Below are 12,569 nucleotides of genomic sequence, written 5' to 3' on the forward strand. Positions count from 1 at the left end.
ATTTCAGGCAGTCTTTGGAAGACAATTCTCTTGATTTTTGTTCCTGAAGAAAAGTTCACTTCTGCTAGCCATACTGGTTGATTGGTTTGTTGATTGATTGACATTTACCATCTTGATTTCCAAAGTGCTTTTAACTTTGGGACAGATTACCTTTGGAAACAAAACTGGTTTCTTTTTCTAAATTAAGTTTGTTAAGGATTGCCATCAGTGTTCTGTTACTGGCTGTAGAGGGCACTGAGGTCCACATTTTGAGGGAAAACTAGTTTTGCTATTAAATCAAAAGGCTAGCTGGTAAATAGTGAACTTGAGAAAATTGAAATAATAGTGTCCATTCCATAAATTAACCCTCAAATGAATTTCTAATGCATGCTACTAATTTTTAATTTTCCCTAATGCCTATGGGCCTATTTATAAGGTCTTATGTTGAGGTTAAATAGTATACAGATCTCTCAAGGTTTGCAAAGCATATCATCTGAACCCCATAACCCCAAGGTAAGTAGTAGAGGTTTTATCCCCATGTTACAAGAAGAAACAGATTTAGAGTTCTCTGATTATATAATCAAAATCTGTGCTGTTTCAAATATATTAGAAAATCATTTCTACATCGCATTTCTTGATAAAGCCTTTTAAAGTTGCTATATGATTTTTGTCAGTTCATAGTGAAAATGAGTTATGAACTTTGGAAACGTCAAAATGCCCAATGGTGTAGGTTTATAATTTTTTAGTGAATATGCTTTTCAAATTCTTGTTTATCAGATGAATACATCTATTAGAGGTCATTGTTGTTTTATCAAATGTTGCTATTTTAGTTTCCAAAATTGACAGAAATATACTCATTTTCTTAGAGAAACTTCCCAAGCACATTTTTGTTCTAGTCAGTTTCTAGAATATGTCCATTAGTGATGCTAATTGTACAATATGAAGTGTGTATCAAGAATTACTGCTATGTGCCATAATGTCTTGACTTGAAAACAGGAAGAGACTGCAATCATCGGGATTCCATGATTTCAGTTTTTGACAGATGTGTGTGGTCTTTTAAGTTTTTAATTCCTTTAGGAAATGGAAATCATCTTTTACAAATGGAAGTGATAGCTCATCAAAGCACATCAGTGGAGACAAGTATTGGATGAATGAATAGAAGAAAATACAATAGGGGACAGATCCACTTTTTTAATGTGCCTACCTACTCCTAAGCACTCCTTAGTCACAACATTCTATTTGGTAACAGTTCTTAAGAGTTTTAGTTGAAATATGCCTTTGTATCTTTGTAGGTTCCAATCCTATTTGACTTTTTTCCCAGGCAAAATATTCTTAGTAACTTAAATCATCATGTGACAGTTTCAAGACCATTCTAGTCTTTTTTTTTTTTTTTTTAATTTAATAGCCTTTTATTTACAGGATATATGCATGGGTAACTTTACAGCATTAACAATTGCCAAACCTCTTGTTCCAATTTTTCACCTCTTACCCACACCCCCTCCCCCAGATGGCAAGGATGACCAGTAGATGTTAAATATATTAAAATATAAATTAGATACACAATAAGTATACCTGACCAAAACGTTATTTTGCTGTAGAAAAAGAATCAGACTCTGAAATATTGTACAATTAGTTTGTGAAGGAAATAAAAAATTCAGGTGGGCATAAATATAGGAGTTGGGAATTAAATGTAATGGTTTTTAGTCATCTCCCAGAGTTCTTTCTCTGGGCATAGCTGGTTCAGTTCATTACTGCTCCATTGGAAATGATTTGGTTGATCTCGTTGCTGAGGATGGCCAGGTCCATCAGAACTGGTCATCATATAGTATTGTTGAAGTATATAATGATCTCCTGGTCCTGCTCATTTCACTCAGCATCAGTTGGTGTAAGTCTCTCCAGGCCTTTCTGAAATCATCCTGTTAGACCATTCTAGTCTTACTTCCAATTTGAAATCCCAACGTATGATGCTTAGAACTAATGTGATATGACTAAGACAAAAGAATTTTACTTTTTTTCATGAGTTCTACACTGCTATTAAGTGGGTAGGTTGCATTAGCCAGAATGGCAGCTGTGTTATACTGAATGTTCACTAAGGAATGATACAAGCATTGATTGTGCCTCCTGCTGTGAATCAGACATTGTGCTAGGCATTTTATGAAAATCTCATTTGTCACAATAATTCTGTGAGAATGTATTATCCCTCTCTTACAGCTGAAGAAACGTTCATTGAACTGTCCGGGGCTATCCATTGTGTCCAGGTTTCAACTTTGTCTCTAGGCCTAGCTGTGTACAATTTTTTGTTTTCCTAAATCACTGTACCTGTAAACGTGAGTAGGGGAGAAGCTAGACGACATAGGGGATAGAGCAACGGCCCTGGAATCAAGCAACTGAATTCAAATCTGGTGCCAGACACACTTAACAGGCAAATCACAACAACATTGTTTCATTTCCCAAGTTCAGGACTCAAATTGCATTTTGTTACTCCAGTCAGTATCTTCAATTCTGCTTCAGTCATCCAGCACTTGCCCTATTTCATCTGTTTAAATCTCATCCCCATCTTCAAAAACTCCGCACTTGATCCTTTTATCCTTGCTTACTAATAGTCCTAAATTTTTTCCCCTTGTGGCCAAACTTGACAAGACTAAGTACCTCCATTTTTTTTTAACCGGTTACAATATCTTTTGGACCTTAATTGAAACTTCACTTTTCAAAGTTATTTCTCAGTTGTGTCCAACTCTTCATGATTCTATTTGAGGTTTTCTTCACAAGATTATTGGAATGACTTGCCATTTCCTTCCCTGACTCCCTTTATAAATGAGGAAACTGAGGCAGACAGGATCAAGTGACTTGCCAAGAGTCACATAAGTGTTTTGAGGCCAGATTTTAGCTAAGGATTAATTCTTATACTGGCAATCTATTCCTTCCACCATCTACCAGTGTTGCAAAGTTACTAATCTAATCTCTTCCTTGCCAAATTCAAAGACCACTTCTAAATCTTCATATTGGCTTCTCTGCAGCTTTTGAAGATAATTTACCCTCTCCTTAATTCTCTTGTTTTTGGGATACCATTCTCTCCTGTTCCCCTACTGTTCCTTTACTTGGATCCTCATTTAAATAATACCAATTAATCAAATGTAACAGCTGATACCTAGGATTTGATACTGGACCCTCATTTCTCCTATAGTAGCTCACCTAGTGACCTCAATTTTAATTACCATCTTCAAGCTGAGGATTGTCAAATCTACTTATCCTGCCCAAAGTCTGTTAACCTCCCAGTGTTGGATTACTGCTTTTCAGATAACTAAACTAGAGATCTGGTAAGCATCAAAACTTGCCATATCCAAAGCAGAGCTCATAATTCCCCCCCTCTCCCCGAAACAAAAAATTATTCATGCTTTCTCTGTAGAATACAATGCATCTTCCCATTTCTTCAGGTTCACTACATTTCATCCTGAATGCATATCTAATCTGTTGCCAAGGCCTACCAATTTCACCTTTAAAACATTTCTTAAATACTTATTACACTTATTACTATGGAGTAGGCCTTTGTCACCTCATACTTGGATTATTTTAATGGCTTGCTAATGGATCTTCCTGCAAGTCACTTCCATGTCATACCCCTTACTCATTAAAAGTCAGTAGCTTCCTATTACTTCCAAGATCCATGTAAAATACCATTTGGCCTTTTAAAGCCCTTCATAATGTAGATTCTCCTATTTTTCCCGCACTCCTCTTAATTCTAGGCCTAGTGTTTAAGATGTGACAACTGGCCTAGCTGATCTATAAACGAGATAACTCCATCTGAAATTTTCATCTCCAATGCCCAAAATCTCAAATGTTCCCTGACTTTACCCCAGCTAAAATTCTGTCTTACTGTAAGCCTTCTCTAACTCCTCTTAAATCCATTGCCTTTCCTCTGCTAATTATATCCTATTTTTCCTGTATATAGTTTGCTTTGTATGTATTTGTTTGCATTTTGACTTCCCCATTAGATTGGAATCTCCTTGAGGACAGAATCTTTTCCCCTTTATTTTTAATCTCCAGCACTTCATACAGCTCTTGCTACATAGTAAGTGGTTATGGTTTATTGATTTATTATAAAAGGAAATGTGCTTAGTTTGGCATGACTGTTCAAAATGAACCCATGTTGGCTTATAATGACCATTCCCCTTTTTTTAATGTTTATACACCAATCTCTCCAGATGACAGAATCTCAACAAAAGGGACCTCAAAGACTTCCAGACTAGGAATCCCTTCTACAATAACCTTTACAAGTAATCAATGTCTGCTTGATTTAAGACCTCATGAAGGATAACATTACTCCAAAATAGTTCATTCTCTTGGCATTAGCAATACTAGTTTGATATGCTGTTGACTCTATATTTCAGGAAAGATTTGCCAACTACCTGCTAGTAACTAATTCAAAGGTGATCATGTTTGGAATACATTGTGGCTTGACTTTGGATGATTAGGCTTAAGTTAAAACTCCTATTTTCTGATTTGATTGGATGGGAATATGTGACCTAGAAGCTTACAATCATCCCAGAATGAAAATTTCATCAATAATACTTTTATGGGTAAGAATTTTTTCTGTGTATGTTGATAAATGTTTTAATAACCAACTCTCCACAACTCCTCCAAAATGATGACCTTATTTTTTTCCATTTTTTAAAAGTTATTTACAAAACATGCATTGGGTAATTTGTCAACATTGACCTTTCCAAAATTTTCTGTTGCAAATTTTCCCTCCTTCCTCCCACCCCTTCCCCTAGATGGCAGGTAGTCCAATACATGTTAAATATGTTAAAATATGTCAAATTCAATATATGTGTACATATACTGTTATCTTGTTGCATAAGAAACATCAGATCTTAGGGGAAAAAAACCTGAGAAGGTGATTATGGGTAAAAATATTTGGAGAAGTCCCAAAAGTCTTAATGCAATTTTAAGTTTTAGAACATTAACTGCACTAAGACTTCTGGAACACCCTGTATAATCATGAAATATTAAAAGTAAAATTTAATTAGTTACATCCTAGAGAAATGGTCTGCACAATGCTGAAATGATTATTACTTCATTAAGTTATTTTCATTCTTAGCTCTAATTATTGAAAGATTCTCATATTAAGGCAAAGTTGGCTTTTTTGTAACTAAACCTTCTTTGGAACTTAAATCCATCAGTCCTAGCCATCTTTGGAATAACAGGAGTCTCCCATTATAAACAGGTAGAAATGAAAAAAACTTAAACTTGATTCAATCTTTTTTATTTTACAGGTGAAGACCTCATTTTTGGTAGATGAATGCCAAGATTGAATGAGAAAGAGTATTTGGGCACCAATATAAAGGATAGAGGGGAGGTATCTGTGAAGAGGCTAAATAAGAGACAACGGTGACCATACTGGGAATGTAAAATAGCCTTCAGATGACAGAAAGATTGCAGAGATAGGACTTGACAATTTTTTGGAGACATAAGTTAGAGAAGAAAACAATTGAACATAATTCATACTTTTTGAGCCTGGATGTCTGGGAAGATACTAACAAAGAAATTAGAGGAACTAATTTAGGCAGGCAAATCATAAGATTATGCTTAGAATGTAGAGTTAGAAGGGATCATAGATAACTTCTAGTCATCTCCATTCCTATCCCCCATCAGTTTACAAATGAGAAAACGGGTCCAGAGATTAAGTTGGACACAACCGAAAAAAATGACCAGCAAAATATGCTAATGATAGCTTTATCAGAAAGGAATTTGATGCTTTCATTTCTAAATTACAGACTTAGAATTGTAAAAGGCTATTAGGGCATTAAATTTGCGAGTCAAAGGATTTGGATATGAATGCTAGCTTTGCTATTTTACTGAGTAAATTTGTTCTGAGCTTTTGGTTTCCTCATCTGCAAAATAGGGGTGGGGTGCATAGGGCTGGAATAGATCATCTTTAACACTTCTAATTATCAATCATATAAGTTGATAATGCACTGGTTCTGTTGCTTTATCTGATTCAAGAATCCCCTCTACAGTATCCCCATACAGGGTTGAACCTAAAACTATGTTGGGAAAATAATCGAGAGGAATCCTTTGTCCCATGGCATCCCCACCCTTGGAGTGCAATTTCAAAAATGTTTCTTATAAGGGCGGATAAATGTGGAGTAGAACAACCACATCAGTGTCTAGAGGCATGATACTCTCTATAAACCCCAAGAATCTAAGTGTTGTACAGTAAATTGGCATCATTCCCTTCCTGAATTTCTCAAAAAACAATTGCTCAATGTAATGCTCTATTGGCTGCTTTCCCTCTGCACAAACCATGAATATTTTAATTGGCTATGCATTTCAAATCTTATTTGATGCTTGGTCCTCCATGGAAACCATTTAGGTGTGCTTGTGTTTGTCACAGCCCTTAATAAAACACTTTTGAGTAGGGATATTTAATATGTGGTAGTTATATTTCTAATATTTGGCTGAGTAGTTTGCAACCCAAGTCTCTTTAAAATTCAATGAAAAAAAAATCATAGAATCTATTTCAATAGAAATATTTAACATTTATAATGCATTGTCCTAACACTCCTGAGGTAGAAAGTATAGAAAAGGACTCAAATGAAATACTTTGCCCTTCAACACAGTATTATATTGGAAAAAGGTCTAGCTTTTAGTACATACAGTAGTGGAAATGGAGTAAAGACCCAAATTCAAATCTGGCCTCAGATACTTGCTGTGTGATAACTGAACAAATCACCCAACCTATCAAATGTGATCCCATTGATGTGGCTATTCCTGTCTAGTGATACAAATTACAATCCTTCATAGCTGGACATCTTTTGCAACAAAATTCTGAGTTCTTCAAAGAGTATTTATCTACCTTTTTTGATGACAATAGGGTACATACATCCCACTTAGTTTTTTTTTTTCTCTTCCAGTTTCTCCAGTTTTCCAATTCTCATATATAACCATATGCCTCTCCATTGTCTTTTGAATAATGTACAGCTTTATTTTTTTAAGAAATTATAGTTTTCTGTGTTTAAGATACAGTGTAAATTGATGCTAAATTGGAGTATAAGGAAGAAGAGTATTGGCTGAATTGCCTGTGGGAAATGACAGATTTTGTTAAAGGTCCCTTGCTTCTCCTTGAAATGGCCCATATTAAAATCCTAATAGTAGGGTTTCATATCCTCCCCTCCCCACAAAACCATTTGGCATACTAATGGATAAGTTCCATAGGTTGTCCATTGAGAAGAGGCTCCTAATTGCTTTGATAAATGCATGAGACCTCTTAAAGGAATCGCTTTGCTCTACCAAATAAAATTTTGTTTGTTTTTCAGGGGTGGAATTTCAAGAGCACTGATTCTGAAACCAGAGGACCTATCTTCAAATCTTGCCTTTGTTACTACCTGTGTGACCTTGGGAAAGTCATAGACTTCCTGGGCCTCAGTTCACTTATGGATAAAATGAGAGGATGAATTAGGTGACCCCAAAATTATAATTCTAATTGTGCCTATGATTTAATCTATTCCCAAGGCTCATTTGGCCTTATGGTCAACAAGCAATAAGCACCAGGAGATCTTAAATTTCTACACCAGTGGCTTGAGTGATATGTAGTCGACTGTTCAATATCATTTTCAAAAGCCTGCCTGTTCCCTATTAATACCCTCATCAATACATTCAAGTCTTATAAATTATTCTTATAAAACTTATACAGATAAAACATTAAGTATATAATTTGATAACTATTGATATTACCATTTTTCAGCTATTAATGAGATCTGAAATATTTTACATGCCTTTGAATTCAGTTACCTTGTGAATTGATCTTTGAAAGTCCTCATACATGATCAGTCTTCACTATGAATTGCCAGTTAACTACTTTTTTTCCTTCTTGTGATCTCTTAGCTACTTTCTAACCACATTTGGAACATGATGTTAAAGTCTCTAAGAGGGTGCTTCCTCTTTCCTGAAAAGGGTTTGTTTGCAAATCTTTTGCATACCTTTACATCTTTTCTGTCATTTGTTGCCTAACCTTAGTGCATTCTTAAATGCACTTAAATTTCAGCAAAAAACTTTTAAGTTATTGATAATTTTTTTCTCTTAACTTACCTTCATTTTGTAGCATCTCTCCAGAGCTATCATGTATAACCAAAATTTAAAAAAAAAAAAAAAGTGGGGTAAGGGGAACAAACATTAAGTAGCTACTATGTGATAGATACTGTGATGAGAAAAAATAATCAGTTCAAATAAAACCAACAAATCCCATCTCAGTCCAGAACATAGTGGTCCATTTTCTCAGTCTTCACCTCTATAAAGAAAGCACTAAGATACATTTTCTCATATCTTTTCCAAAGACAATTTAGGTCATATTTACACGGTATTTTCATTTGATGAGAGTTCTATTTATATTGTACTGAAACTATCCTATCCCTATTTCTTTTTACTTTATCAGTTTATCTAAGTCTTCTCATGTTTCTCTGAAGGCAGCTGAGTGGTACTGTGAATGCAGCAATAGACATGGAAACCCAGATAAAACTGACCTCAATCACTAGTTGTGACCCTGGATGTGCCAATTTAACTGCTGCCTGCTTTAGTTTCCTCGTATGTAAAATAAGTATAATAGTATTTACCTGCCAGGATTAAAAGGAGTTAATATTCATAAAGTGTTTTGCAAATCTTAAAGCATTATAATCTTTATATTACAATAATATACTGTTCACATGACATTTTGGTTAGCCAGTCCCCAATAAATGAATATTTTTTTCAATTATTTACCAGTGCTCCTACAAATATGTCCAACGGAGGACCTTTTAAAGTTATTTTATTTTGCTTCAATTACATATTAAAGCAATTTTTAAATTGAGTTCCCAATTCTATCCCTCTCTTTTCCTCCATTCCCTTTCCCTGATAAGCATTTTGACTTAGATTATATATGTGTGATCATGTAAAACATTTCCATAGTAATCATTTTATACAAGTAGACTTGAACAAATGAAAGAAAAAGTATGTTTCAGTCTGTACAGACAACAGTTCATTCTTTGGAGGTGAATAGCATGTTTCATCATGAGTCCTTTGAGATTGTCTTGAATCGTATTGCAGAGAAAAGAAAATTCACAATTCATATACAATGTCAACTTATGATTGTTTTATCATCCTAAAGGATATAAATTCATATGCTATAGAACATAACATTTGGAGTCAAAGAAAGTGAGTTTAAATCCACCATACACATATTGTCACTTAATTTGTTGTCTTATTTTCTTCAGCCATAAAAAGAGGGATTGGACTAGGGAATCTCAAATGTCTGTTTCAGATTTTAATCTTATTTCTTAAGGACACACACTGTCTCATATTTGTATCCCCAAGTCATAGCACAATGCCTAGCACATGGGACGCTTCTAATAAATGCTTTTTGATTACAAAATATTTGTCAGAATAATATTCTGATAAGTCAAGTATGGAGTAAGATATAGATATATTTAGGCTTTTTATTATAGCAAATGATCTCTAACTTCTATATGAAATAATTGTAATTAGTGTCTCATTTCTATTACTCATATTTTTGTCATCAAACACTTGTTTCATAGATGAGATTTAGTTCTTTCAGTCATGTCCCACTCTTTGTGGATTTTCTTGGCAAGGATACTGGGGAGGGAGGATACTTCTCTAGCTCATTTTACAGATGAGGAAATTGAGACAAACAGTTCACGACTTGCTTTGAGTCACATAGTATCTGTAGCCAGATTTGAATTCATGAAGATGAGTCTTCCTGACTCCAGGCCCAGCAGCACTCTATCCATGGTACCACTTATCTTATCTGCCCCCAGATGGTATTGGAATTGTTTTAATTGTATACCACGTATTTTCTTTTTTTTCTTTTGTATTATTTTTTATCTATGCTCTATGAAGCTGATATAACTGTACCTTTCTTGATTCAAGAATGATTTTCATCTTAATAACAAAATATAATCAATTTCATTTGGGGGGTATTCAGAGCTTACCATATATAGTGCCTACCAATTATTTTCTGGGAAAAAAATATTAATGAAATGATCTATAAGATTTTGATGTGGTCTGTAAATCTTTGGCTTTTTCCATTCATCATTCCTACTCCATTTTTTCCAACATACTTTTTACTACCCTCCAATATTTCCCAACTTTGCATGTTCAATTGTCATTGAACATCATAGTCCTGGAGAGTCTTATTGAGATTTTCATAGGTTTAATCTACATCTTCATCTACTGAGCTAGATGTTCATGAAAAAATTGTAATCATTTTCATGGTGTTCTCTTTGCAAACACTTATCTACTACAATATATGCCCAAATAATCTGAGAAAGGAGGTATCTTGTTGTCTCTGAACGCATCATTTAAAAACAACTCCATTATCATTTGTCTCTCCAAGGGGAATTTGTGAGTCATCCATTTAGCTGCTACTAGCTTTTGTCTTCTGCATAGTTTATGGTGAGAATGTCAAGACTAGTTCCCTCAGTAATTTGTTTACTTATTTAGTAATTTATTTAGTAATTTATTTAGTTCCTTCAGTAATATGTATACTTATTAGACATCATATTTAAAATATCAGTAACTAAAGTATATAGTTTCTAAAAATTCAATTATCCTTAGCATGTTCTTTTCCCTTTTCTACCACTGTGTAAATATAAGGGAACCAAACATAAAATGGAGATTCATTTTGAATTTTTCATTTCGTAGGTTGCCATGCCCAAAGAGTACATACATTCCTAAGACTACTTCTAATGATAATTTCTATACTTAGCTATGTTGGTCCTTAGAAAAACAGAGGATCCATCCTACATGAAGTCTTTCTAACAGGGAGAAACTGTCAATGGTTGTGCTCTGTTGGCATAACTTTTGAAAACCCAGGGTTACCTCCATACCCCATCAGAGAAGCACTTTTGTGGAGGGTAATAGATTGTCTAAAAGAGGATAGAGCTGTCCTGTGTAAAAACAGAGAGGATGAAAGATGGAATATGTGTGTGAAGAACAGCTAGATTTATTTACCTGGACTAAAGAGCATGTGAATACCCACACACACCACACACACATATACACATTTACAGATGACTTGAAAGCATTAAAGGCTTTCTTGGCTTCCCTTATTCCTCAGCAACTGTCCACTGGGACAAGTCCAAGAATAGTTCCTGCTTTAAACTTCCAATCTAGGTCCTGGACCCCAAAAATAAAGTTCTTTGGAAGGATCGAGTGCAGGGACATAGGGTCATAAAGATTAATAAAAAGGCCAACAGTGATTAAAATTTTTAAATGACAAATTAGTGTACAGTTCCCTGGGGGCAGAGATAATCTGTTTTGTATTAGCTTCAATCTCTTTTTTTTTTTTTTTTTTTTTTTTATTTAATAGCCTTTAATTTACAGGATATATACATGGGTAACTTTACAGCATTAACAATTGCCAAACCTCTTGTTCCAATTTTTCACCTCTTACCCCCCCCCACCCCCTCCCCTAAATGGCAGGATGACCAGTAGATGTTAAATATATTAAAATATAACTTAGATACACAATAAGTATATATGACCAAAACATTATTTTGCTGTACAAAAAGAATCAGACTCTGAATTATTGTACAATTAGCTTGTGAAGGAAATCAAAGATGCAGGTGTGCATAAATATAGGGACTGGGAATTCAATGTAATGGTTTTTAGTCATCTCCCAGAGTTCTTTTTCTGGGTATTGTATTAGCTTCAATCTCAATCCCTAATTGAATCACCTCAATTTTCCCATAATGCCTTAATTTGGAGAATCTTCTTGACTTTTGCTAAATATTTTAATCCCTGCTATCAAATTAGATCCTTGTTCAAACTTTATCAAGTAGGTAGACTGGTAAGTATTGTTCTCCACATCTTCTGGGTGAAGTGGTTTGCTCAAGGTAAAGTTTATTAATTAGTGGCAGAATTAAGACTAGACCAAGTGAAACAATACTGTGGTAGGAAAACCACTAGATTTAGACTCAAAGGATCACAGTTTGAGTCTAGTTTCTTCTTTGACTATAGGCCTTCATCAAATTACTTAAGCTCCCTGAGCCTCAGTTTCCTCATTAGTACATTGAAAAGATTGAACAAATTCAACCTTAAGCCTCCTTCTACATTATTAGTTCTAAATCTGAAATCCTTATGACCCCTAGTCTCCTTAGCTCCAGCCCCTGGCTCTTTTCCCTGTAAGAGGTAATCTCTGGAAATCCCACCATCTATGTTTCATGATAACATCCAGTCTGGAAAATAAGGTGTCTATATCTCCAAATCAAAACTAACAATAACTCACTCTTGTATAGGACTTGAAAGGTTTATAAAGCAGTTTCTTTACCACAAATCAGTAAAGAAAGCATGATGGAAGATGTCTTTGTCAGATGTGGAAACCAATGCAGTTAACTTTGCTCAAAATCTAACTATAAAAATGTCAGAGCTAAGATATAAACCCAGATCTCCAAGTCCAGGATTCTTTTCATCTCTCTATTCTGCCCTTCAAGTTTGGTGCATGTAGCGTTGTGCCCTTTTTACTGAAGGGAGGAGGTAGAAAATGCTTAATTGTGGGTTCTGAGCACTGATTACATCTTATGATTCAATTTTGGAGCTAG

General features: G+C 34.7%; 1 long non-coding RNA gene across 1 annotated transcript; it reads left to right on the forward strand.

The window, feature by feature from the left end:
• The first annotated feature begins 2,804 nt into the window (after positions 1-2,804).
• Positions 2,805-8,728, forward strand: LOC116422744. The gene is made up of 2 exons (XR_004233260.1): positions 2,805-4,556; positions 5,253-8,728. It is a non-coding gene; the product is annotated as an uncharacterized LOC116422744 (long non-coding RNA).
• Positions 8,729-12,569: the final 3,841 nt, after the last annotated feature.

The sequence above is a fragment of the Sarcophilus harrisii genome, chromosome 3 (assembly GCF_902635505.1).
Source record: "Sarcophilus harrisii chromosome 3, mSarHar1.11, whole genome shotgun sequence".
NCBI classification, from domain to species: Eukaryota; Metazoa; Chordata; class Mammalia; order Dasyuromorphia; family Dasyuridae; genus Sarcophilus; species Sarcophilus harrisii.